Source organism: Primulina eburnea, chromosome 4, assembly GCF_022965805.1.
Source record: "Primulina eburnea isolate SZY01 chromosome 4, ASM2296580v1, whole genome shotgun sequence".
NCBI lineage: Eukaryota > Viridiplantae > Streptophyta > Magnoliopsida > Lamiales > Gesneriaceae > Primulina > Primulina eburnea.
This window is the reverse complement of record NC_133104.1, coordinates 16457310-16483047: the sequence shown is the minus strand read 5'-3', so window position 1 is coordinate 16483047 and position 25738 is coordinate 16457310.

Sequence of the window (25738 nt, the reverse complement as noted above, 5' to 3'; positions counted from 1 at the left end):
AGAGTCAGTATGATTTCTACATTTAAGTTATGCAAATTCATGTTAGTGTGCAGCAACGGCCCCGATCGAAGTTCCAACGAATCCCTCAACCCCAAGTAAGTATGTTGACGTGCAAAGAAAATATTTTAAGTTTTTGAGGTATGCTAAATGTCTTGTGACCGAAGTATGTTCAGGATTGGAAAGCGTTAAATTATGAACGAGGACCAATCCGCCCGTTAAATTATGAACGGGTTAGATCATGGTTGGAAAGCGTTAAATTATGAACGGGGACCAACCAGCCCGTTAAATTATGAACGGGGATCTTATGTATGTGGCAGTGGATACGTCCCTGTCAGCCCAGTACTGTGGTTTGTCTGATCAGGCATTTATTACGTTATGGGTCACTTGCTTTGAAACATCCTCTACGCAAAATGATGAAGTTGAAAGGGATCGATATAAGGTGTTCGAAATCGCAATGGAAGCACAAAATGTTTTCAAAACATGAAAACCGAAATTTGAATGAAAATTTTCAAAAATGAACACCATGTACTAGTTGTGCAAACATATACAAAAATCCAAAAATGTCATACATAGGGTGTTTTAAAGAAATATACCTATCAATCTCAAGAGATTGATTATGGCTCCAACTTTGTTGTCAAACAACAAAGCTCTTGAAAGGTAGAAACTATCTTCAAGCTTTCCAATGAGCACTCCTTGCTCAACTATTAAGCCCACCACCAACTAGGTAGATCCCCTCATATTTTGCACTAGAAAAATATGAGGATTTTTCAAAGAGAAGTATTTTATTCTCCAACAATTGAAGAACAAAAGAAAAGAAAACTTGAGAGAAAAATGGGAGATAGATTTCGGCCAAGGTGGAGTGTGGGAGGGAAGGAGAATGAGTTAATTGCATGCCTTGGTTGTGAGAAAAGCAAAAAGCAAAAGGTGCATGCCTTGCATTATTTTAATAAAAAGTAATCTCCAACCCTTCACCTCCCATGCATGCATATAATATAGTTTTTTTAATCAAATAAAAAAAAAAAACCATGGACTAAATTCAATTATCTCAAACATATTTGAGATAAATTAAACATTACTTGAATTTACCCAAATCCCACTAGTTTAAATAATTATTTTAATTGAGCTCTACAAGACTCAATATTATTTAATTAATCCAACACTTGAATTAATTTAATTATTTAGACTCTACTAGGTCCACTAGTGTTTAATTAATTCAACACTTGAATTAATTTAATTTAGTCCACAATAATGTTTATGAAAATCACAATTTTCAACTACATTATTTACTTGGCCAAATTTTAATCTTAGGAACACTTCCATAAATTAAAATTTATATTTCTCTCTTAGAAGTCATACTTCTATTTTTCTTTACGCTTATAAACACATTTATAAGCCGTTCAACACATTGAACTATTTTACTTCTCATCGGGATTTACAAAGCTAGTACTTGTGTGGCCCTCAATGGTTCATTGATACAACTAGCCGTGGGTTCACATCTCCATGTGATTCGGACTAAACATGTCCTTATTCGAGCATACCCCAATTGCTCCATTCTTACTTATCAACTCCTTGACAGTAAGAACGTCAGAACTCAAGTCTGATTGTACCCAACCAATCACGTTAAACGCCTAGCAGCATCGCTTACGTGATTCCCTAGGTATCACATGATAGTGCCTGCAAGAACCATTCAATTATGGTTAGCGTACAGTAAGGTCCCTTCAACTCATATATCCCGACCGATTCGACAACTATTGGTCTATCGAGAGTTGTCAATGAATCGATACTATGTGTCATGTTGTGGTTGCATCGATGGTGTAATCTATGAAACCCCTTTCATAATTACCACCATAATCTGATCAGAGATTTCAACCCACACATACATGAAAAACACATAGGATATCCATACCCGTAGGTAAGCGGTGAATCCCCGGCTACAATGCATCGACTCCTATATGTTTCGCCGTAACACCCAACCTTGCCACCTGATGACCCCATAAGAGTCGGTAAACAAGTCAAAGTGAAACGCTAGCACATAGAGTCTCAATGTTGTCCCGGGTCATAAGGACTAATGGTGTACAACCATAAACTAGGACTTTTCCACTCGATAAGTGAGAACCACTTGGAAAGTCCTTTATAGAGGGTTGTTCAGTGCACTCTACAAGGAGCACCTATCTGCATGCTCGGACATCAAAATGTCCCCTACCAATGAAACATGGTACTCACATCGCAGATACTAGTCTCTAACTCGAGCGGCCTTTATCCTTCTTAGTGGCGGCTGAATCGACTAGGAACGGTTTAGAATATACAGTATTCCAAATATGAGTTTCATGATACTCATCATATGAGCATCTCATATTCTTTCTACTATTTGTATATTCAAGGGCTTTATCTATGCAACTAGCATGGGTATACAGATAAAGATTTGCCAAAATAATAAATTCAAATATTATTAAAATAAAGATCGTTTATACAAAGAGTTTCATCGTGAACAGTCGGCCAACACTTGGCTCGACGTGCACCTACTCTAACAATCTCCCACTTGCACTAGAGCCAACTACCCATATACTTCAGACCCATTGATTCGCGATGCTTGTCGAATAATGGTCCAGGTAAAGGCCTAATTAGTGGATCAACAACATAATCTGCGGAGCCAACTTTGTCAATAGACACTTCTCTTCTTTCCACAATCTCTCCAAGGATGTGGTACTTTCTCAATACTCGTTTGGATTTCTGATGAGACCTAGGCTCCTTTGCTTGAGCTATAGCTCCCGTGTTGTCACACAACACCGGGACAGGAGCAAATCCATTAGGAATGACGCCCAACTCTTGGACGAAATTCCTTATCCAAACAGCCTCCCTTGCTGCATCTAATGCAGCAATGTATTCGGCCTCTGTGCTGGAATCCGTAGTATTGTCTCGCTTGGAACTCTTCCAAGAGACAGCAGCACCATAGAGCATGAATACAAAACCAGAGGTTGACTTCGAGTCATCGTTATCGCTTTGGAAGCTAGAGTTGGTATAGCCTTCCAATTTTAGTTCTCCACCCATAGACCAAGAACAATTTATTGGTCATTCTCAACTACTTGAGGATGTCTTTCACAGCTTTCCAGTGTGGAAGACCAGGGTTCGATTGATATCTACTTACTACACTTAGTGCGAAAGCCACGTCAAGACGTGTAGATATCATCCCATACATGATGCTACCAATTGCCGAAGCATACGGAATGCGTGTCATCGCCACTATCTCTGCATCAGTCTTGTGAGACAGACTTGGATAGGGACACGCCATGACACATTGGTAGGTGTCCTCCATTGGACTCATCCATCGAGAACGGCTTCACGATGGTATCAATGTATGTGGACTGGGTGAGACCAAGCAATCTTCTCGATCTATCTCTATAGATCTGTATTCCCAATACAAAAGATGCTTCACCCAAGTCCTGCATCGAGAACTTACTCGCTAGCCATATCTTAGTTGATTGCAACATTCCTATATCATTTCATATGAGTAGAATGTCATCAACATACAACACCAGGAATGTCACAACACTCCCACTGACCCTCTTATACACATAGGGTTCCTCAGGATTCTTAGTAAATCAAACTATTTGATTGTACTGTCGAATCTGAGGTTCCAACTCCTAGATGCCTGCTTTAGATCATAAATAGATCTCTGAAGTTTGCATACCATATGCTCACTTCCGATAGATGTAAACCCTTCAGGTTAAGTCATGTAAATAACTTTCTTAAAATCACCATTAAGAAAGTCCGTCTTGACATCTATCTGCCATATCTCATAGTCATACCATGCAGCTATGGCTAGCAAAATCCTTATGGACTTGAACATCGCGACTGGAGAAAAGGTTTCCTCATAGTCAACACTTTGCCTTTGAGTATACCCTTTTGCTACCAATCGCGCCTTGAAGGTCAATACCTTCCCATCCGTCCCAAGTCCCTATGGGAGCAATTCCCTCAGGTGGATCTACAAGATCCTACACTTGGTTCGAATGCATGGAATTCAACTCAGATTCCATTGCTTCAAGTCACTTGGATGAATCGGCATCAGATAACGCTTCCTTGAAGGTCCTTGGATCACATCCTTGGTTAGGCTCATCATGGCCCTCTTCAAGAAGCTGACCATACCTTATAGGTGGTCTCGAGACTTTCTCGTATCTTCTAGGAGCTTGTATCTCCTCTCTTGGCTCTTAGGGTATGGGTTCTTCAATTGTGGGTGTCTCTCGAACCTCTTCGAGTTCTATCATCTCCCCTTTTCTATCCAATAGAAAATCCTTTTCCAAAAAGGTTGCATTCCTAGAAACAAACACCTTTGTTTCTTGGGGATGATAGAAATAATATCCAACTTAATTCTTTGGATATCCCACAAAGTAACATAAAATGGATCAACAATCCAATTTTATCTCCCACTACCTGCTTCATAAGCAGGGCACCCCATATTCTAAGATAAGAATATTTGGGAGGCTTACCCATCCATATCTCATATGGTGTCTGCCTTTGAATGGACATTTAGTAGAATATCTTTTAATTTTAAGTTATAGAGATTGTTTTCAAGTTTTCAAGTACCAATCAAACATTCATTCATGTAAATGTTGCAAACACCTTTGCAAAATAAACAAGAATATCCATTTTTATCACCATAGAAATGGAAACAATGTTTTTACAAAATTAGGTACAAACAAAACATCTCATAAAATTAACTTAAACTATTGTTCAATAATAAGTAAACATCTTCAATAGCCTTGGAAGCAACTCTTGCTCCATTGCCCATCCTCAAGAAGGTCACACATTCCTTAAGCTTCCTACTTCTTCCCATCACCTGTAACCCATTACAGAGATGTGAGTCATAACCGGTATCTAATACCCAAGAAGTAGAGTTAATTGAAATGTTTACTTCAATTTAGAACATACCGTTTCCAGAACTTTTCTGGGCAAGATATTCTTTGCAATTACGCCTCCAATGTCCAGGCTTCTTGCAGTGATGACAAACATCACTAGTCTTGTCAGCCCTAACTGGTGTGGCTGCCTCAACGGGATTCGGAGATTGCCTCAACAAGGGCACGTTCTTCTTGGGACGTTGGAAAGAACTCTTCTTTCTCTTCCCATGTGGATCAATCTTCGTACCAGATGAAGAACCCACATAAAGAACCAACTTCTCTTTCTTGATGGTGGATTCAAACGTAACAAGCATGTTTACCAACTCCTCAAGGGTCGGTTCCATCTTGTTCATGTTGAAGTTCACCACAAAAGGATCAAATGAGCTAGGCAGCGATAACAGCAACACGTCGGTGGTCAACTCCGAAGGCAAGATCAGATCCATGCCAACGAGCTTGTCCCCGAGCCCGATCACCTTTAGGCCATGCTCATGGACCGAGGCCCCATCTCGCATGCGCAAAGTGATCAGCTCCTTGACGGTAGCATGCCTTAGAGGTCGTGTTTGCTCACCAAAGAGCTCCTTGAGGTGCAAATGAATGTCAGCAGCACTCTTTGCACCCTCAAAACGCCTCTGCAGCTCATCATTCATAGAAGTCAGCATATAACACCTGGCTATCAAGTCATGGTCACACCATTCCTTGTAAGCCCGCAATTCCTCAGGATTGCAGTCAGTCGGAGCCTCAACAAAGGGCGACTCAGTCAGTGTATATGCTACCCTTTCCGAATTCAAGACGATTTTTAGGTTTCTTAGCCAAGTGAGGTAATTAGGTCCAATTAATGTTTTTGTCGAGTATTACGGATATTGGATTGCGAATCGATGACATCGTCAATTTGTACTGAAAAGTAAAAACAGATAAATGTTGATGACTATTTTAAAATATTTAGTAAGATATGAAGTTTGGACTTTTACTTCATAAATATTTGCTCCCACTGTTTTGACATCTTTCACTACCCTCTAGTGAAAGCGGGAAACTCCTTTCCTCAGTAGGTACGTAAGGTCCAATTAGCGAATTATGATCCCGAATAATATCAGCCAATCACAATTCCTAAAAGGTAGTTTCCAATTGCATCACAATGCAACCCTCTACGTAAACTTTTGTCTCACGTTTGATTAGGACCCAATAATATGACGTCGTTCATCTTCACGTGTCAAGCCTTACCAATCGATGTTGAACCTTAATGGACGGTCGCCATGAGTTCCCCCAATAATATGAGCCGAAATCATGGGAGTTCCACGTAGTTCACATCACAATGTCAATGGATGTCACAGCTTTCCGGCACCCAAAGCTCCCCCAATAATATGAGCCGAGCCCCGTGTACGGGTAGCGTTCATCATGCACCCATTGTCGATGGAAGACAAGGAAATTATAAACAAATTTACAATTCCCCCTTTCGGGCTTGATATTAATTTTGAATCTTATTCAAAATGAGGGTTTTTAATTTCGAAAGGTCTCATCATTAATTTTATTTTAAAAGCTCGCCATGTTTGATCGTATGTTTGCCGGATTCATGCAACTTTGTTATTATCATAATAATAACGCACATACTCATTATTTATAACATATCATGCATATATTATAAACAGTAAACAAACAAGGATGATCAATCGCCCCAATACTAACGGACCGTGTGAGCTAAACACGGGCCTAGGTCCAATCCTAGGGAAATGCACGGGATGCAAATGCAACTATTACATAAGCTTCCAATATTTACATGTCTTCGATCTTCATAATCATCATGGCCACCATCTTCCAATCTTGATCATCCACTATACTAATATTTACAAATAAATAACCATGGCAAATAGGGATACATCTCATGGGGTGGGAACGGGCCATAAACCAAGCCCACTTTAAATTGATAATTATTACAATCATTCAACACAAAATATCCTAGCATACACCTAGCAAATTGGGCTTGGGCTTTTGATCATCCTTCATGCATAATATCACATATCATACACCATCAATTAATTATCACCTTAATTAATTGATCCAATATTATATATCTTGATCCAATCACTAACCGCCACGATTATAAACTAAATTAACAAAGTATACAAACACCTTTGTCTACTTTCAAATTAATTTATTTATAACCGAATTTCTTGTAAATCACCATTTACTATAAATAATTAAAGTCCAACTTAAATTATTTATTTCATGAGAAAATATTTGCAACTTTTGTAATTTTAAACTTAAGGGCCCAAAAACTCATTTTTCACCAAAAATATTTTGGCCCATTTAAAATTCACAAATATGTTGATCATCTAATGGCCCAACAACATCAAGGCCCATGACACTTTGATTATCCAAAACACTTTTGGAAACCCTAGTCGTTATTGCCGTCGCCGGAGCTCCGTCGCCGGATTCCGGCCAACATTCCGGCCAACATGCAAAAAAAATTTTTTTAATATATTGAGAGGGGGTTTCGGGCAGCCCTTAGGGCTGCCCTTGCTGCCCGTTTTGGGCAGCCCCTCGGGCAGCCCGAGGCGCCCGAAATGGGCAGCAACTTGCTGCCCAAAAAACGCCCCCAATCCGGCCTTGAATCGTTGCAAAACTTCATCTCAATCGGTTAGAAATTGACCTTAATATAACATCATGTATATGTTGCACAAAAACTAGTACCCTTAGCTCTTGATACCACTTGAAAGGGATCGATATAAGGTGTTCGAAATCGCAACGGAAGCACAAAATGTTTTCAAAACATGAAAACCGAAATTTGAATGAAAATTTTCAAAAATGAACACCATGTACTAGTTGTGCAAACATATACAAAAATCCGAAATGTCATACATAGGGTGTTTTAAAGAAATATACCTATCAATCTCAAGAGATTGATTATGGCTCCAACTTTGTTGTCAAACAACAAAGCTCTTGAAAGGTAGAAACTATCTTCAAGCTTTCCAATGAGCACTCCTTGCTCAATTATTAAGCCCACCACCAACTAGGTAGATCCCCTCATATTTTGCACTAGAAAAATATGAGGATTTTTCAAAGAGAAGTATTTTATTCTCCAACAATTGAAGAACAAAAGAAAAGAAAACTTGAGAGAAAAATGGGAGATAGATTTCGGCCAAGGTGGAGTGTGGGAGGGAAGGAGAATGAGTTAATTGCATGCCTTGGTTGTGAGAAAAGCAAAAAGCAAAAGGTGCATGCCTTGCATTATTTTAATAAAAAGTAATCTCCAACCCTTCACCTCCCATGCATGCATATAATATAGTTTTTTTTATCAAATAAAAAAAAAAACCATGGACTAAATTCAATTATCTCAAACATATTTGAGATAAATTAAACATTACTTGAATTTACCCAAGTCCCACTAGTTTAAATAATTATTTTAATTGAGCTCTACAAGACTCAATATTATTTAATTAATCCAACACTTGAATTAATTTAATTATTTAGACTCTACTAGGTCCACTAGTGTTTAATTAATTCAACACTTGAATTAATTTAATTTAGTCCACAATAATGTTTATGAAAATCACAATTTTCAACTACATTATTTACTTGGCCAAATTTTAATCTTAGGAACACTTCCATAAATTAAAATTTATATTTCTCTCTTAGAAGTCATACTTCTATTTTTCTTTACGCTTATAAACACATTTATAAGCCGTTCAACACATTGAACTATTTTACTTCTCATCGTGATTTACAAAGCTAGTACTTGTGTGGCCCTCAATGGTTCATTGATACAACTAGCCGTGGGTTCACATCTCCATGTGATTCGGACTAAACATGTCATTATTCGAGCATACCCCAATTGCTCCATTCTTACTTATCAACTCCTTGACAGTAAGAACGTCAGAACTCAAGTCTGATAGTACCCAACCAATCACGTTAAACGCCTAGCAGCATCGCTTACGTGATTCCCTAGGTATCACATGATAGTGCCTGCAAGAACCATTCAATTATGGTTAGCGTACAGTAAGGTCCCTTCAACTCATATATCCCGACCGATTCGACAACTATTGGTCTATCGAGAGTTGTCAATGAATCGATAATATGTGTCATGTTGTGGTTGCATCGATGGTGTAATCTATGATACCCCTTTTGTGACACCCCTGACCTCTTTAAATAAAATGCACAGCGGAAATAAATTTTTCTTTAAAATATGGAAGGAGTTTCAACATACATTTTATAAAAGTGTTTACAAAATAACAACATGATCATTCCAATGACATAACAAAATACAAAATATCATTAGTGTGATCATGTTACAAAATGGTACAAAATAATCATCCTTCCAATCTTCGTATGCATATGACCCCCATCCACAGTCAACGTCCCGGTCCGTCGCTCTTATCTGCATCACATGAAAATAACTGAAATGAGAATAAATCTCAGCAAGTGGAACTCTTACATAGCAATGATACATAGTATACTCTGTAAAACATGGCTTTTAAATCATAAATACCATCGACTCTGAAACATGAATAACGTAGCAATAACTGTAGCAATAGCAATGGCAATAGATAGCAATACGATGGTATTCTCTTTTCTATGGTTGGATTGATATCAATAGTATCTGTAACTGTGGTTGCCAATATCCCATCGATATAAATCGATAACTGTGAGGGGATAAAAGCCTATGGTCGATGATCATCTAATTGCATGCAATGCCATGGCTATGATAAGTCAATCCAATAAAACATTTGAATTCTCAATAGCATTTAAGGCCGTCGTTTCGCAATCTCATAATATTTCTTGTATTCCCTTTATAACAATGGTGAGACATCAATGCCTCCAATAGATAATCAATGAAATCAATACATAACAATGGATCAATGGAAGGGAATAACACTTTGAAACCTTTAAAACACAATACATATAATATCATGTGAGCACAAGGGATGAAATTCCACTTACTACCAATAGAACACCTCAAATAAGCTCTTGGTACACCACCTACAACAATAATCCATAAATAACACCAATATCAACTCTGGGTCCACAAGTACAAGCCAAATAATCCATTAAACAACTCAAACATCAAATCCAAAATAACCCTTAACTCAAAACCTCGTTAGAATCGCACCAAAAACTTACCTAAGCTTCCTTATACCACGGAGAACGATGATCTCAAGTCGGAAATCCAAACAAAGCCAAGAATCGAAGATAGGAAGCAAAAGAAATGGATGAAAACCCTTGTCAATGGAGAGAAAATCTCGAAAAGTAGATAGGATAAGGTATGGAATGAAGTCAACTCAATCAAAAAGGTACTAAATAACTCGCCCATACTTACACCGCGGGTGCGCCAACACAAGCACCGCGGGTGCGCCATGCTCTCGGCATACCAAAATAATTCTCATGCACGATCACCGCGGGTGCGGTGCTACAATTACCGCGGGTGCGGTCTCACCGCGGGTGCGGTCCTTGCACTGCCGCGGGTGCGGTGATGCCACGGCCCTCCAAAACCAAAATCATGAATAGTACACCGCGGGGGCACTCATCTAAGAGCGCGGGTGCACTCTACTCACGGCAATGAACAGTACAAACTCAACTAAAATCGATCCGAAACGCTGAAACGAACAATCAACACCAACTAATACCTCAAATAAATAATAACCAATAATACTATAGCCCAAAACACAACTATAAACGACTAATCATAAACCCAATTAACACAATAAAGCTTAAACCGTACCGTACACCGGGCTCGGCTATTACAATCTCCCCTCCTTAGAGGAATTTCGTCCTCGAAATTGACGTCACTGCACGAACAACTCAGGATACCTCTCTCTCATCTCAGTCTCTGGTTCCCACGTAGCCTCCTCGATCAAATGGTTCCTCCAAAGGACTTTAACGATGCCGATCTCTTTGTTCCTCAATATTCTGACAGTGCGATCCAAAATCTGGACCGGAATCTCTTGGTAAGTCAAATTCGGCGTCAAGTCCAATGGCTCGTGGCGAAGAACATGGGAAGGATCTGCAACATACTTCCTGAGCATCGATACGTCGTCTTGACTGGGAGAAAATGAGCCGACTTGGTCAATCTATCAACAATGACCCAAATGGAATTATAACCCCTCTGAACTCTGGGCAGACCAGTCACGAAATCCATGGTGATGTGCTCCCACTTCCACTGAGGAATCGGCAAAGATAGCAATGTCCCAGCAGGTTTCTGATGCTCAATCTTAACCTGCTGACAAGTAAGGCACTGAGAAATGAACAAAGCAATATCTCTCTTCATACCTGGCCACCAGTAGAGTCGACGAAGATCCTGATACATCTTCGTACTGCCTGGATGAATCGAATAAGGTGCGGTATGAGCCTCTGTCAAGACGTCTCTACGAATATCGTCGCCAGAAGGAACACAAATGCGGCCTCTGAAAGTTACCAAACCATCACCATTCAGACTAAACTCTGAATTCCCTCTAGCCTCGGCTCTAGCTCTCAACTCTGCCAACTGAACATCAGTCGACTGCTCTCTACGGATCCTGTCCGTCAAAGTAGATCGAATGACCAACGCTGAAAAGCGAGCAATGGTCCCTGGAATCACTAGATCAATCTCCTCTCTCTGCAAATCCATCAACAATGGTCTCTGAATCAAAGAACTCAAAGAAGCACTCGATTTGCGGCTCAAAGCATCAGCCACCACATTCGCCTTCCCTGGGTGATAACTGATCGTCACATCGTAATCCTTGACAAGCTCTAACCACCTCCTCTGTCGCATGTTGAGCTCTTTCTGCGAGAACAAATACTTCAAACTCTTGTGGTCTGTAAAGATCTCACACTTTTCGCCATACAGATAATGTCTCCAAATCTTCAGGGCGAAAACCACAGCTGCGAGCTCCAAATCATGCGTCGGATAATTCTTCTCATAATCCTTCAACTGGCGAGACGCATAGGCAATGACCTTACCTCGCTGCATCAACACTGCACCAAGGCCTCTCTTCGACGCATCGGTAAAGACAACAAAGTCCTCTGAACCACTGGGCAAAGAAAGAACAGGAGCTGTCGTCAATCTGTCCTTCAACTCCTGAAATGCACTCTGGCAATCAATAGACCACTCGAACTTCACAGTCTTCCTCGTCAGATTGGACAATGGCAGGGCAATCTTAGAGAAACCTGAAATGAAACGACGATAGTAACCTGCCAAACCAAGGAAACTGCGAACCTCTGAAACAGTGGTAGGAATAGGCCAACTCTGAATCGCATCTATCTTCAATGGATCAACAGCAATGCCATCTCTCGAAACAACATGGCCTAGAAAAGAAATCTGATCCAGCCAAAACTCACACTTCTTCAGCTTGGCAAACAACCTCTTCTCTCGCAACAACTGAAGAACAATTCTGAGATGCTCGGCATGAAGCTCTCTGGTCTTGGAATAGATCAAGATATCGTCAATGAAGACAATGACGAAGCTATCCAGATAAGGCTTGAACACACGGTTCATCAGGTCCATGAAGACTGAAGGGGCATTGGTCAAACCAAAAGACATCACAAGAAACTCATAGTGACCATACCTGGTCCGGAAAGCTGTCTTAGGGATATCAGACTCCCTAACCTTCAACTGATAGTAGCCAGACCGAAGATCAATCTTCGAGAACACAGTGGCACCATGGAGCTGATCAAACAAATCATCTATCCGAGGCAACGGATACTTGTTCTTGACAGTCACTTTGTTGAGCTCCCTGTAGTCGATACACAGTCGCAAGGAACCATCCTTCTTCTTGACAAACAGAACCGGAGCTCCCCAAGGCGAAGAACTCGGACGAATAAAGCCTTTGTCTAAAAGATCCTGCAACTGAGTCTTCAATTCCTTCATCTCAGCAGGGGCCATCCTGTACGGAGCCTTAGAGATAGGAACCGTACCTGGAGCTAAATCGATCACAAACTCAACATCCCTATCCGGCGGCAAACCCGGAACATCATCCTCAAACACATCAGCAAACTCCCTCACCACATCAATATCATCTACATTCAACTTACTCAATCTATCAACATCCACAATAGAAGCAAGAAATCCATCGCAACCTCTACACAACAATCTCTCAGCCTCAAGACAAGAAATAAAAGGAAGGACCAGCGAAGTACCTGCACTGGCGAGCGCTCCTCCCTGGCCATCATCTGCAAAAGTCACCTTCTTAGCAACACAATCGATAACTGCACGGTAAGTCGAAAGCCAATCCATGCCAAGAATAACGTCGAAAGCAACCATAGGGATAACAATCAAATCAGCGAAGACAACTCGCTCCTCAATACGAACAGGGCACGCAAAGACAATCGATGTCGGGCACAACACGTCCCCCGAAGGCAAAACAACATTAAGATGAAGGGGAAGAATAGAAGGAACTATACCCAAAGATCTCAAAAATAATTCAGACATAAAAGAATGAGTAGCACCAGTATCAATCAAAGTAGTAGCTACTCTGCCTGAAATCAAAATAGTACTAAGGATCAATGAAGATTCACGATTAATACCTTCCTTCGTCATGGAAAAGATACGACCCTGCACCTTCCCTTGGCTATCTCCCCTCGGGCAATTCCTGGCAACGTGGCCTGCCGCGCCACAACGAAAACAAGTATGAGTGCCCAATCTGCACTCTCCTCGATGATGCTTACCACACTTTGGACACTGCGGCTTCTCAGGATCAAATGGAACTGGAACTGGCGGAGGTCTAGGACTCGACTCCAGCTTGCCCTTGCCCTTGAAACGATCCCTGCCCCTCTGATTAGAACCCTGGCCTCTCTGAGCAATGGCTTGGTGTCTCTCTTGCCTCTCCCGGGCAATGTCCTTCTCATCCTGCTCGGCCAACAAAGCTTTGGACACAATCTCCTTGAAAGTAACAGCTTTGGACATGTTGATATCACGACGAATCTCCGCTCTAAGGCCTCGAATGAAATGAGCGCCCTTGTCCTTGTCGTTCGAAGCAATATACGGAGCAAATAGGCAACCTTCCTCAAACTTCAGAATATACTGGCCAACATCCAAGCTCCCCTGCCTAAGTTCCAAGAACTCCGTAACCTTCCTCGCTCGAAGTGCGTCGGGGAAATACTTGTCGTAGAACAAGTCAGTGAACTCTGACCACTTCAGTGTCGCAACATCAACTCCAACTTTCGTAGCATTCCACCAAATGCGGGCAGCCTTAACCAACATGAACACTGCACAGCTAATCCTGTCTTTATCCTCGTACTGGAGATGATCGAAGATAGCTTCAAGCGCCTTGACCCACTCGACAGCAACTAGAGGATCGGTGCTACCTGCGAATTCCGGTGGATCCATTCTCTTGAAAGAAGAAAAGACGGCATCAGTGCCAACATCCTGAGCAACTTGACCTCTCACTTGGCCTCGACCCTGACCTGCTCCTTGCAATCGGAGCAACTGCTGAATCTGATCGCTATGCACCTTGGCCTGCTCCTTAAGCAACTTGCCGAACTCGTCGACAACTCTCGAGGAAGAACTATCCTCACCCTCTGCCGCCTTACGCTTAGGAGGCATACTCTACAATTGCTCACAAGACACCAATCAATAAATATAACAATGGATAGATGCAAGAAAACATACCCGGACAGTTGAAAGTAGACGAAGTCATATGCATTGGTCCGAAGAACACCGCTCTGATACCACTAAATGTGACACCCCTGACCTCTTTAAATAAAATGCACAGCGGAAATAAATTTTTCTTTAAAATATGGAAGGAGTTTCAACATACATTTTATAAAAGTGTTTACAAAATAACAACATGATCATTCCAATGACATAACAAAATACAAAATATCATTAGTGTGATCATGTTACAAAATGGTACAAAATAATCATCCTTCCAATCTTCGTATGCATATGACCCCCATCCACAGTCAACGTCCCGGTCCGTCGCTCTTATCTGCATCACATGAAAATAACTGAAATGAGAATAAATCTCAGCAAGTGGAACTCTTACATAGCAATGATACATAGTATACTCTGTAAAACATGGCTTTTAAATCATAAATACCATCGACTCTGAAACATGAATAACGTAGCAATAACTGTAGCAATAGCAATGGCAATAGATAGCAATACGATGGTATTCTCTTTTCTATGGTTGGATTGATATCAATAGTATCTGTAACTGTGGTTGCCAATATCCCATCGATATAAATCGATAACTGTGAGGGGATAAAAGCCTATGGTCGATGATCATCTAATTGCATGCAATGCCATGGCTATGATAAGTCAATCCAATAAAACATTTGAATTCTCAATAGCATTTAAGGCCGTCGTTTCGCAATCTCATAATATTTCTTGTATTCCCTTTATAACAATGGTGAGACATCAATGCCTCCAATAGATAATCAATGAAATCAATACATAACAATGGATCAATGGAAGGGAATAACACTTTGAAACCTTTAAAACACAATACATATAATATCATGTGAGCACAAGGGATGAAATTCCACTTACTACCAATAGAACACCTCAAATAAGCTCTTGGTACACCACCTACAACAATAATCCATAAATAACACCAATATCAACTCTGGGTCCACAAGTACAAGCCAAATAATCCATTAAACAACTCAAACATCAAATCCAAAATAACCCTTAACTCAAAACCTCGTTAGAATCGCACCAAAAACTTACCTAAGCTTCCTTATACCACGGAGAACGATGATCTCAAGTCGGAAATCCAAACAAAGCCAAGAATCGAAGATAGGAAGCAAAAGAAATGGATGAAAACCCTTGTCAATGGAGAGAAAATCTCGAAAAGTAGATAGGATAAGGTATGGAATGAAGTCAACTCAATCAAAAAGGTACTAAATAACTCGCCCATACTTACACCGCGGGTGCGCCAACACAAGCACCGCGGGTGCGCCATGCTCTCGGCATACCAAAATAATTCTCATGCACGATCACCGCGGGTGCGGTGCTACAATTACCGCGGGTGCGGTCTCACCGCGGGTGCGGTCCTTGCACTGCCGCGGGTGCGGTGATGCCACGGCCCTCCAAAACCAAAATCATGAATAGTACACCGCGGGGGCACTCATCTAAGAGCGCGGGTGCACTCTACTCACGGCAATGAACAGTACAAACTCAACTAAAATCGATCCGAAACGCTGAAACGAACAATCAACACCAACTAATACCTCAAATAAATAATAACCAATAATACTATAGCCCAAAACACAACTATAAACGACTAATCATAAACCCAATTAACACAATAAAGCTTAAACCGTACCGTACACCGGGCTCGGCTATTACACCTTTCATAATTACCACCATAATCTGATCAGAGATTTCAACCCACACATACATGAAAAACACATAGGATATCCATACCCGTAGGTAAGCGGTGAATCCCCGGCTACAATGCATCGACTCCTATATGTTTCGCCGTAACACCCAACCTTGCCACCTGATGACCCCATAAGAGTCGGTAAACAAGTCAAAGTGAAACGCTAGCACATAGAGTCTCAATGTTGTCCCGGGTCATAAGGACTAATGGTGTACAACCATAAACTAGGACTTTTCCACTCGATAAGTGAGAACCTGTAGTGACCCGTTCCAGAATCACCTACTAATCAGAACTTAAGCATACAAAATTTATATTTAAAACTGAATCAGGTAAGCAGCGGAATAAGTAATACAACCCAATCGAAACTGTAAGTACAAAAATACTTAAACAACCAGATCGAACTAAATCCAAGAATAAATACCAACAACTACAAATCAACCTCTGCCAGCTCCCTGTCCACTCCCTCCTGGACCGTCCAACCTGAGACCTGCCCCATCGAATAGGGTGTCCAAAACAGAGATAAACCGAGGACGTGAGCGTAAAACGCTCAGCACCGAAAGCATGAGTATACAAGACTATGACATGCATGTATGCAAAATGTACTGGATACCAGGATCTGGGTATAACGAAATACTGCTCAGGCAAATGACGTCAAGGTATGTAGCACTCTGCGCCGTCGCACCAGGAGGTGGCTCCCATACCAAAATAAACCTGTGGATATACCGGTGACCTGACCACCGTCGGCCAACGGGGTCCAACCATCCACAACAAACGAGGGCTGAGCACCCTCTCAACAGGCTATCTCAAAGATAATCAGGCTCAACATGATTATGCAAATGCCGCATAATAAACCATGCATCATATGACAGATAATAATGCAACATATAAACATGCAACACATAGTAAAGCATACTCAATCCTGCTATCTCGGATAGTACATCCGTACCTCAAATCAGTAGATCCTAGCAATCAGCCCTAGAATCAAGTCCGCGTCCGTAGTCAGCCCACTGATGCCGCTAGCTCCCAACTAGAGCACAGCTCCGCTACAAAACCAGTAGCTCCTCGCTAGTGCCTAAACCTCGGGAAAAGACTAGAAACCTAACAGAAACGACTAAAACGCTCTGGAACACTCGGAATTGGCGAGGGAATAGTGAAGCCTCGCGCCTCTATTTATAGACAACGATCGGACGATCCGATCCACTTCGGACGATCCGAACCACTTCCGATGATCCGAACCCTGTACACTTCGGACCTTCCGAACCCTTATCAGACGATCCGAACTCTGCATGTCTTCCACGTGTCCAGACACCTGTCTTCGGACGATCCGAACCCTGATCGGATGATCCGAACTCTGCATGTCTTCCACGTGTCCAGACACCTGTCTTCGGACGATCCGAACCCTGATCGGACGATCCGAACCCACTTCGGTCTTTCCGATCTCACCGACATAGAATTTATCCAATAATTAACTCAAATTAGGTATCGGGATACTACATTCTTCCCCCCTAAAAAGGATTTCGTCCGCGAAATCAAGTCTGAAGAATGACAATTCTGAACAACAATACATTCAACTTAAGAGTGAATTACAATTGAAAGTACAACTGAAATTACAATCATAACTGAAGTACTACAACTAGAACAACTCTGGATGTTCTGACCGCATGCGACTCTCTAGTTCCCAAGTAGCTTCTTCAGTACCTCGGCGCTGCCACTGCACTAAGACAAGAGGAATAGTCTTATTCCGCGGTACCTTATCCTTCCGGTCTAAGATCGAAATCGGTCTTTCCACAAATGACAAATCTGGATTCAGCTGAACTTCTGTCGGATGCAAAACATGAGACTCATCCGCTACGTATCGTCTCAACAAGGACACATGAAACACATTGTGAACACAAGACAGATACGGTGGCAAAGCTAATCTGTAGGCCAAATCTCCCACACATTCTAAGATCTCAAAAGGACCAATGAATCTTGGAGATAGCTTACCTTTGAGTCCAAATCTCAGAATCCTCCGAAAAGGTGATACTTTGAGAAACACTTTCTCGCCTGCATCAAAATGAAGAGGTCTGCGCTTGGTGTTCGCATAACTTGCTTGTCGATCCTGAGCAGTCTTAATCCGCTGTTTGATCACAAGAACTTTGTCCATGGCCTGCTGAATCAATTCTGGACCCTCGACCTGTCGTTCTCCGACTTCCTCCCAGAACAAAGGAGTACGACAATGTCGACCATACAATGCTTCAAACGGAGACATACCAATACTCCTATGAAAACTGTTGTTGTATGCAAACTCTATCAGTGGCAGATGATCCTGCCAAGCTGGCCCGAAATCCATCACACAAGATCTCAACATATCCTCAAGAGTACGAATAGTCCTCTCTGACTGACCGTCAGTCTCTGGGTGATATGCAGTACTCAAACTCAAGGTAGTGCCCAAGGCTTGTTGAAAGCTGCCCCAAAATCTAGATGTAAATCGAGGATCTCTGTCACTAACGATACTCACGGGCACACCATGAAACCGTACAATCTCCTGAATGTACAACCGTGCCATCCGATCGAAAGTGAAATCTCTGTTATACGGAAGAAAATGGGCAGACTTAGTAAGCCGATCCACTACCACCCAGATAGCATCTCTATTCCCCACAGACATAGGCAAGTGAGTCACGAAGTCCATCGTGATATGCTCCCACTTCCACTCCGGAATAGGAAGATTCTGCAACAAACCTCCTGGTCGTCGATACTCAGCCTTCACCTGCTGACAGACTAGGCACTTGGAGACATACTGATAAACATTACGTTTCATACCTTTCCACCAAAATCGAGTCCTCAAATCCTTATACATCTTGTTGCTCCCCGGATGAACACTCAACTTGCTACGATGAGCCTGGGATAAAATCTCCTCCCTCAAAGTGTCATCTTCCGGTACAACAACACGACCAGATAAGCACAAAAGACCCTCGGACTGATAGTGGAATCCAGAAGTATTATCTCCATCAGCCAACCGAGCTAATTTCTGAACCTTAGAATCAGACATCTGAGCATCTCTAATCCTAGAATACAAAACTGGTTCAGACAAAATAGAAGCTACACGGATACTCTCTGCTCCTTTCCGATGCTTACAATTGAATCCCATCGAACAGAAATCCTGAATAATCTCAGATACAGCACAAGTCTGAAGAGCAGACAATCTCACCTTCCGACTAAGAGCATCGGCCGTGAGATTCGCAGATCCTGGATGATACTTGATCTCACAATCATAATCCTTGAGTAGATCCATCCAACGACGCTGACGCATGTTCAACTCAGCCTGAGTGAACAGATACTTCAAACTCTTATGATCAGTGAAAATCTCAAATCGCTCACCATACAGATAATGGCGCCAGATTTTCAAAGCAAAAACGATCGCTGCTAATTCCAGATCATGAACAGGATAGTTTTCCTCATGAGACTTCAACTGTCTCGACGCATAAGCAATCACATGCTCATTCTGCATCAGAACACACCCTAGTCCCTGCAAAGAAGCATCGGTGTAGACACTGAAACCACCAGATCCAGACGGTAAAGCCAAAACAGGCGCAGATGTCAAACGTCTGCGAAGTTCCAGAAAACTCTCTTCGCACTCTGATGTCCACTCAAATGAAACATCTTTCCGAGTGAGCCGAGTGAGTGGCTTAGCAATCTGAGAGAAGTTGACAATGAAACGGCGATAATACCCAGCCAATCCCAGAAAACTGCGGATCTCGGCTACTGTCGTTGGACGCGACCAGTTCAATACCGCTTCCACCTTGCTCGGGTCAACTGAAACTCCCTTGCTAGAAATGACATGACCAAGGAATACAACTCTGTCAGTCCAAAACTCACATTTACTCAACTTCGCATAAAGATGATTCTCGCGAAGTGTCTGCAAAATAATCCTTAAGTGTTGTACGTGTTCTTGCTGATTATGCGAATAGATTAAGATATCATCTATAAACACCACAACAAACTTATCCAAGAAATCCCGAAATACCCGATTCATCAGATCCATAAAAACTGCTGGTGCATTCGTCACCCCAAAAGGCATAACCAGAAACTCATAATGCCCATACCGGGTCCTGAATGCAGTCTTCGATATGTCTCCCTGATGAACTCGAAGCTGATGATAACCAGACCTTAAATCAATCTTGGAATATACAGAGGTACCTTGCAGTTGATCAAATAAATCATCAATCCGTGGCAACGGATACTTATTCTTTATCGTAGCACGATTCAACTGCCGATAATCTATGCAGAGCCGCATAGAACCATCCTTCTTTTTGACAAAAAGAACTGGTGCTCCCCACGGGGACACACTGGGTCGAATATACCCCTTGTCAAGAAGATCCTGCAACTGCTGTTTCAATTCTTGCATCTCCGATGGAGCTAAACGATAAGGAGCTCTAGAGATTGGTGCCGTGCCTGGCACTAAATCAATGCCGAAATCCACTTCCCGAACGGGAGGAAAACCAGGAATCTCCTCGGGAAAAACATCCGAAAACTCGCGAACCACTGGAATGTCACTGATACCGACACTATCTGCGGACGAATCAATAGCATAGATAAGGTAGCCTTCCCCGCCCGACTCTAAAGCACGACAGGCTTTCAGAGCAGAAACCACAGGCATCGGGGGTTGCGCTCCCTCTCCATAGAAAAACCAACTGTCGCCCTCAATTGGACGAAACTGCACAAACTTCTGATAACAGTCCACAGTAGCTCTAAACACAGTCAGCACATCTATTCCCAGAATGCAATCAAAATCCTCCATCGCAAGAATCATCAAATTAGCAGTTAAAATATTTCCCTCAAACTCTAGAGGACAACCCATAACTAGACGTTTAGCTAACACCGAATGACCCATCGGTGTGGAAACAGATACCACAACGTCCAAGGAAGTGAAAGGTAACGCATTACGCTTAGCAAATCTAGCAGATATGAACGAATGCGATGCACCAGTATCAATGAGAACGTAAGCAGGTAATCCACATAATAAAAAAATACCTGCGATAACTCTCTCGTTCTCTTCAGCAGCCTGATCCTGGTTAAGAGCAAAGACCTGCCCTTGAGTACGCGGTCGGAGGTTAGAACCCTGAGTAGACCGTCCCTGCTGTGGTCTCTGATGAACTGAAGCCTGAGAACCAGATCCTGATCCTCCGCCTGTCTGTGGACAATCTCTCTTCATGTGCCCCATCTCACCGCACCTGTAACAAGCACCCGCAACCTTGCGACAACGCTCTGTCGGATGATCCTTCCCGCAATGCTGACACGGGCCCTTCTTCTTCCCAAAATGGTAAACTCCTCCAGATCCAGATGAAGAAGAAGTAGATCCAGCCTTCTTAAATGTTTGGGCGCGGGGACCCAAAGAACTAGTAGGACGAGCAGACTGCATGGCTCGACCTCTCAGCAAACTGCCCTCAGCCTGGCGACATCGGTTCACAAGACCCTCATACGATGTCGGATCATCACAGACAACAACCCGATCATAAATCTCCTGATTGAGGCCCTGGAGAAAATGGTTATACTTGGCCATAGCATTATCACTGACATGTGGAACATACGGAAGCAACTCAAAGAACTTCTGTTGATACTCATCAACAGACAAACTCCCCTGTTTCAGATTGATCAACTCAATCGCCTTAGTCTGCAGAAGAGCTGGCGGAAAGTAAAGCAGCATGAAAGCGGCTCGGAAATCGGCCCAAAGAACTCGACCCTGTCGCTGAACTATCGGTGCAGAGGTAGACCTCCACCACTTACGCGCACCACCCTCCAGCAAGAAATCAAGGGTATCAATTTGCTGTTCCGCCGAGCACTGAAAAGTCTTGAAGCAGCTCTCCATCCTCTCAAGCCAATTCTCCGCAACATCCGGAGTCTCACCGCCCGAAAGAGGTTTCGGCCCCATCTGCAAGAACCGATGCATACTAAAACTCCGAGGCTCATCACGACGGTGTTGACGACGTTCTCGATGCTCTCGGCGACGCTCCCGATCGTCGCGGTCTCCCCAGCGTCCAACGCTGCCATGACTACTAGCATCGTCGTCATAACCAGACATCTCTCGCTACAAAAGTTACCAGAGATTAAACCCAAAAGAACAGTTCTAAATCCCAAAATCTTAATGCATGCTCTGATACCATAAATGTAGTGACCCGTTCCAGAATCACCTACTAATCAGAACTTAAGCATACAAAATTTATATTTAAAACTGAATCAGGTAAGCAGCGGAATAAGTAATACAACCCAATCGAAACTGTAAGTACAAAAATACTTAAACAACCAGATCGAACTAAATCCAAGAATAAATACCAACAACTACAAATCAACCTCTGCCAGCTCCCTGTCCACTCCCTCCTGGACCGTCCAACCTGAGACCTGCCCCATCGAATAGGGTGTCCAAAACAGAGATAAACCGAGGACGTGAGCATAAAACGCTCAGCACCGAAAGCATGAGTATACAAGACTATGACATGCATGTATGCAAAATGTACTGGATACCAGGATCTGGGTATAACGAAATACTGCTCAGGCAAATGACGTCAAGGTATGTAGCACTCTGCGCCGTCGCACCAGGAGGTGGCTCCCATACCAAAATAAACCTGTGGATATACCGGTGACCTGACCACCGTCGGCCAACGGGGTCCAACCATCCACAACAAACGAGGGCTGAGCACCCTCTCAACAGGCTATCTCAAAGATAATCAGGCTCAACATGATTATGCAAATGCCGCATAATAAACCATGCATCATATGACAGATAATAATGCAACATATAAACATGCAACACATAGTAAAGCATACTCAATCCTGCTATCTCGGATAGTACTTCCGTACCTCAAATCAGTAGATCCTAGCAATCAGCCCTAGAATCAAGTCCGCGTCCGTAGTCAGCCCACTGATGCCGCTAGCTCCCAACTAGAGCACAGCTCCGCTACAAAACCAGTAGCTCCTCGCTAGTGCCTAAACCTCGGGAAAAGACTAGAAACCTAACAGAAACGACTAAAATGCTCTGGAACACTCGGAATTGGCGAGGGAATAGTGAAGCCTCGCGCCTCTATTTATAGACAACGATCGGACGATCCGATCCACTTCGGACGATCCGAACCACTTCCGATGATCCGAACCCTGTACACTTCGGACCTTCCGAACCCTTATCAGACGATCCGAACTCTGCATGTCTTCCACGTGTCCAGACACCTGTCTTCGGACGATCCGAACCCTGATCGGATGATCCGAACTCTGCATGTCTTCCACGTGTCCAGACACCTGTCTTCGGACGATCCGAACCCTGATCGGACGATCCGAACCCACTTCGGTCTTTCCGATCTCACCGACATAGAATTTATCCAATAATTAACTCAAATTAGGTATCGGGATACTACAGAACCACTTGGAAAGTCCTTTATAGAGGGTTGTTCAGTGCACTCTACAAGGAGCACCTATCTGCATGCTCGGACATCACAATGTCCCCTACCAATGAAACATGGTACTCACATCGCAGATACTAGTCTCTAACTCGAGCGGCCTTTATCCTTCTTAGTGGCGGCTGAATCGACTAGGAACGGTTTAGAATATACAGTATTCCAAATATGAGTTTCATGATACTCATCATATGAGCATCTCATATTCTTTCTACTATTTGTATATTCAAGGGCTTTATCTATGCAACTAGCATGGGTATACAGATAAAGATTTGCCAAAATAATAAATTCAAATATTATTAAAATAAAGATCGTTTATACAAAGAGTTTCATCGTGAACAGTCGGCCAACACTTGGCTCGACGTGCACCTACTCTAACAGAAGTTACGTATGTTTAAGTATGCAATATGTTTATGAAAGTTTATGTTGATAGCACGTCTAGTTATGTACGTACTTATGTTCAAGTCTATTATGCTAGTTCAAGTTTCAAGTTATGTAGGTTCTATTTTAAAGTTGTATGTGGCTTTATTATTTAGTACTTGTTACTTCCCATTTTATACGTGTTGAGTCTCTAGACTCACTAGACTTGATCGATGCAGGTGACTATGTGGATGAGGAGACGGGAGGTGGTGACCAAGGGGCAGGCTTGGACTGAGTGGGAGGCTAGACCCGAGGACTGCCTATGTTATTTTAAGATTTTAAGCATGAAAACATTTATACTCTGATTTTATGAGTGTATTGTGATACATTTTGAGACAGCTTTTTCTTTTAGAAATTTTAATTGTGATGGTTGATTTCAAAGATACTTTATGAATGATGAGTGACGACCGTATGGATGTTTCTATTAAAGAAAATTTTTAATTTTTCCGCAAATTTTAAGTATGAAAATACGGGTCGTTACAGTTGGTATCAGAGCGGTGTTCTTGTAAAGGGTTACGCCTACTGCCATTCGCAAGAAGCTCTCGAAGTCACACCTCAAGTCTGTAAGTTTTAAGGCTTCAAAACTATATGCTATGTACTATGCATTAAGTCATGATTTCAACATGTCTATGTTTTAAGTTCAATTTACGTGCATCTTATGATATCGATATTATTCATGCATGTTGGGTTTACGTGTTGGGTAATTGTTGGAACAGTATGCCTCCTAGACGTATGGTTAATCAGGAAGCTCGGACTGAGAACATGGAGCATCGAGAGGAGGAAAGAGCAATCCTCCGCCACCACCACCTCTAGACATGCAGGCACAGATGCTTGCAGGCATGACACAGTTCTTCGCACAGTTTGCGGGGAACCAGGCGGCAGCAGTAGGTGCAGGGGCGAGGCCCCAACCAGAGGCAGTTTATGAGAGGTTCCGGAGGATGAGTCCGAAGGAGTTTTCGGGTACTACTGACCCGATGGTGGCTGAGGGATGGATCAAGTCCATCGAAGTGATTTTCGACTTTATGGAACTGGTAGATGCTGACAGGGTCCGTTGTGCCACTTTCTTATTGACTGGAGACGCTAGACTGTGGTGGGAGAGTGCGTCAGTGGCGGTGAACTTACAGGTGCTACCTTGGAATGGTTTCAAGGAGGTCTTCTACTCCAAGTACTTCACTGAAGAAGTACGAACCAGACTCACCAACGAGTTTATGACGCTGCGACAAGGAGACAGTAGCGTGGCAGAGTTTGTGAGAAAATTTGAGAGGCGGTGTCACTTCGTGCCCCTCATTGCGAATGACGTACAGGCAAAATTGAGGCATTTCCTGAATGGGTTGCGGCCGATCTTGCGCCGTGACGTCCGAGTAGCTGGCCCTACTAGCTACGCAATCGCCGTGTCCCGAGCTTTGGCGGCAGAACAGGATCAGCGAGATATTGAGGCGGACAGGCAGGGCAAGAGGCCCTATCAGGCACCGCCGCAGCACCAACAACAGCAGAATCAGAGGCCCCAGTTTAAGAGGCCGTTTCAGGGGCCGCCAGCGAAGAAGCCGTATCATGGACCACCTAAGGGCAAAGGTCCAGTTCAGCAGCAAGGGGCGCCTCAGAAGCCCGTTGCCTTCCCCGTGTGTCCGAAATGCAACCGTCAGCACCCGGGACAATGCTTATATGGATCGGGCAAGTGCTTCAAGTGTGGAGCTAGCGACCACATGCTGAA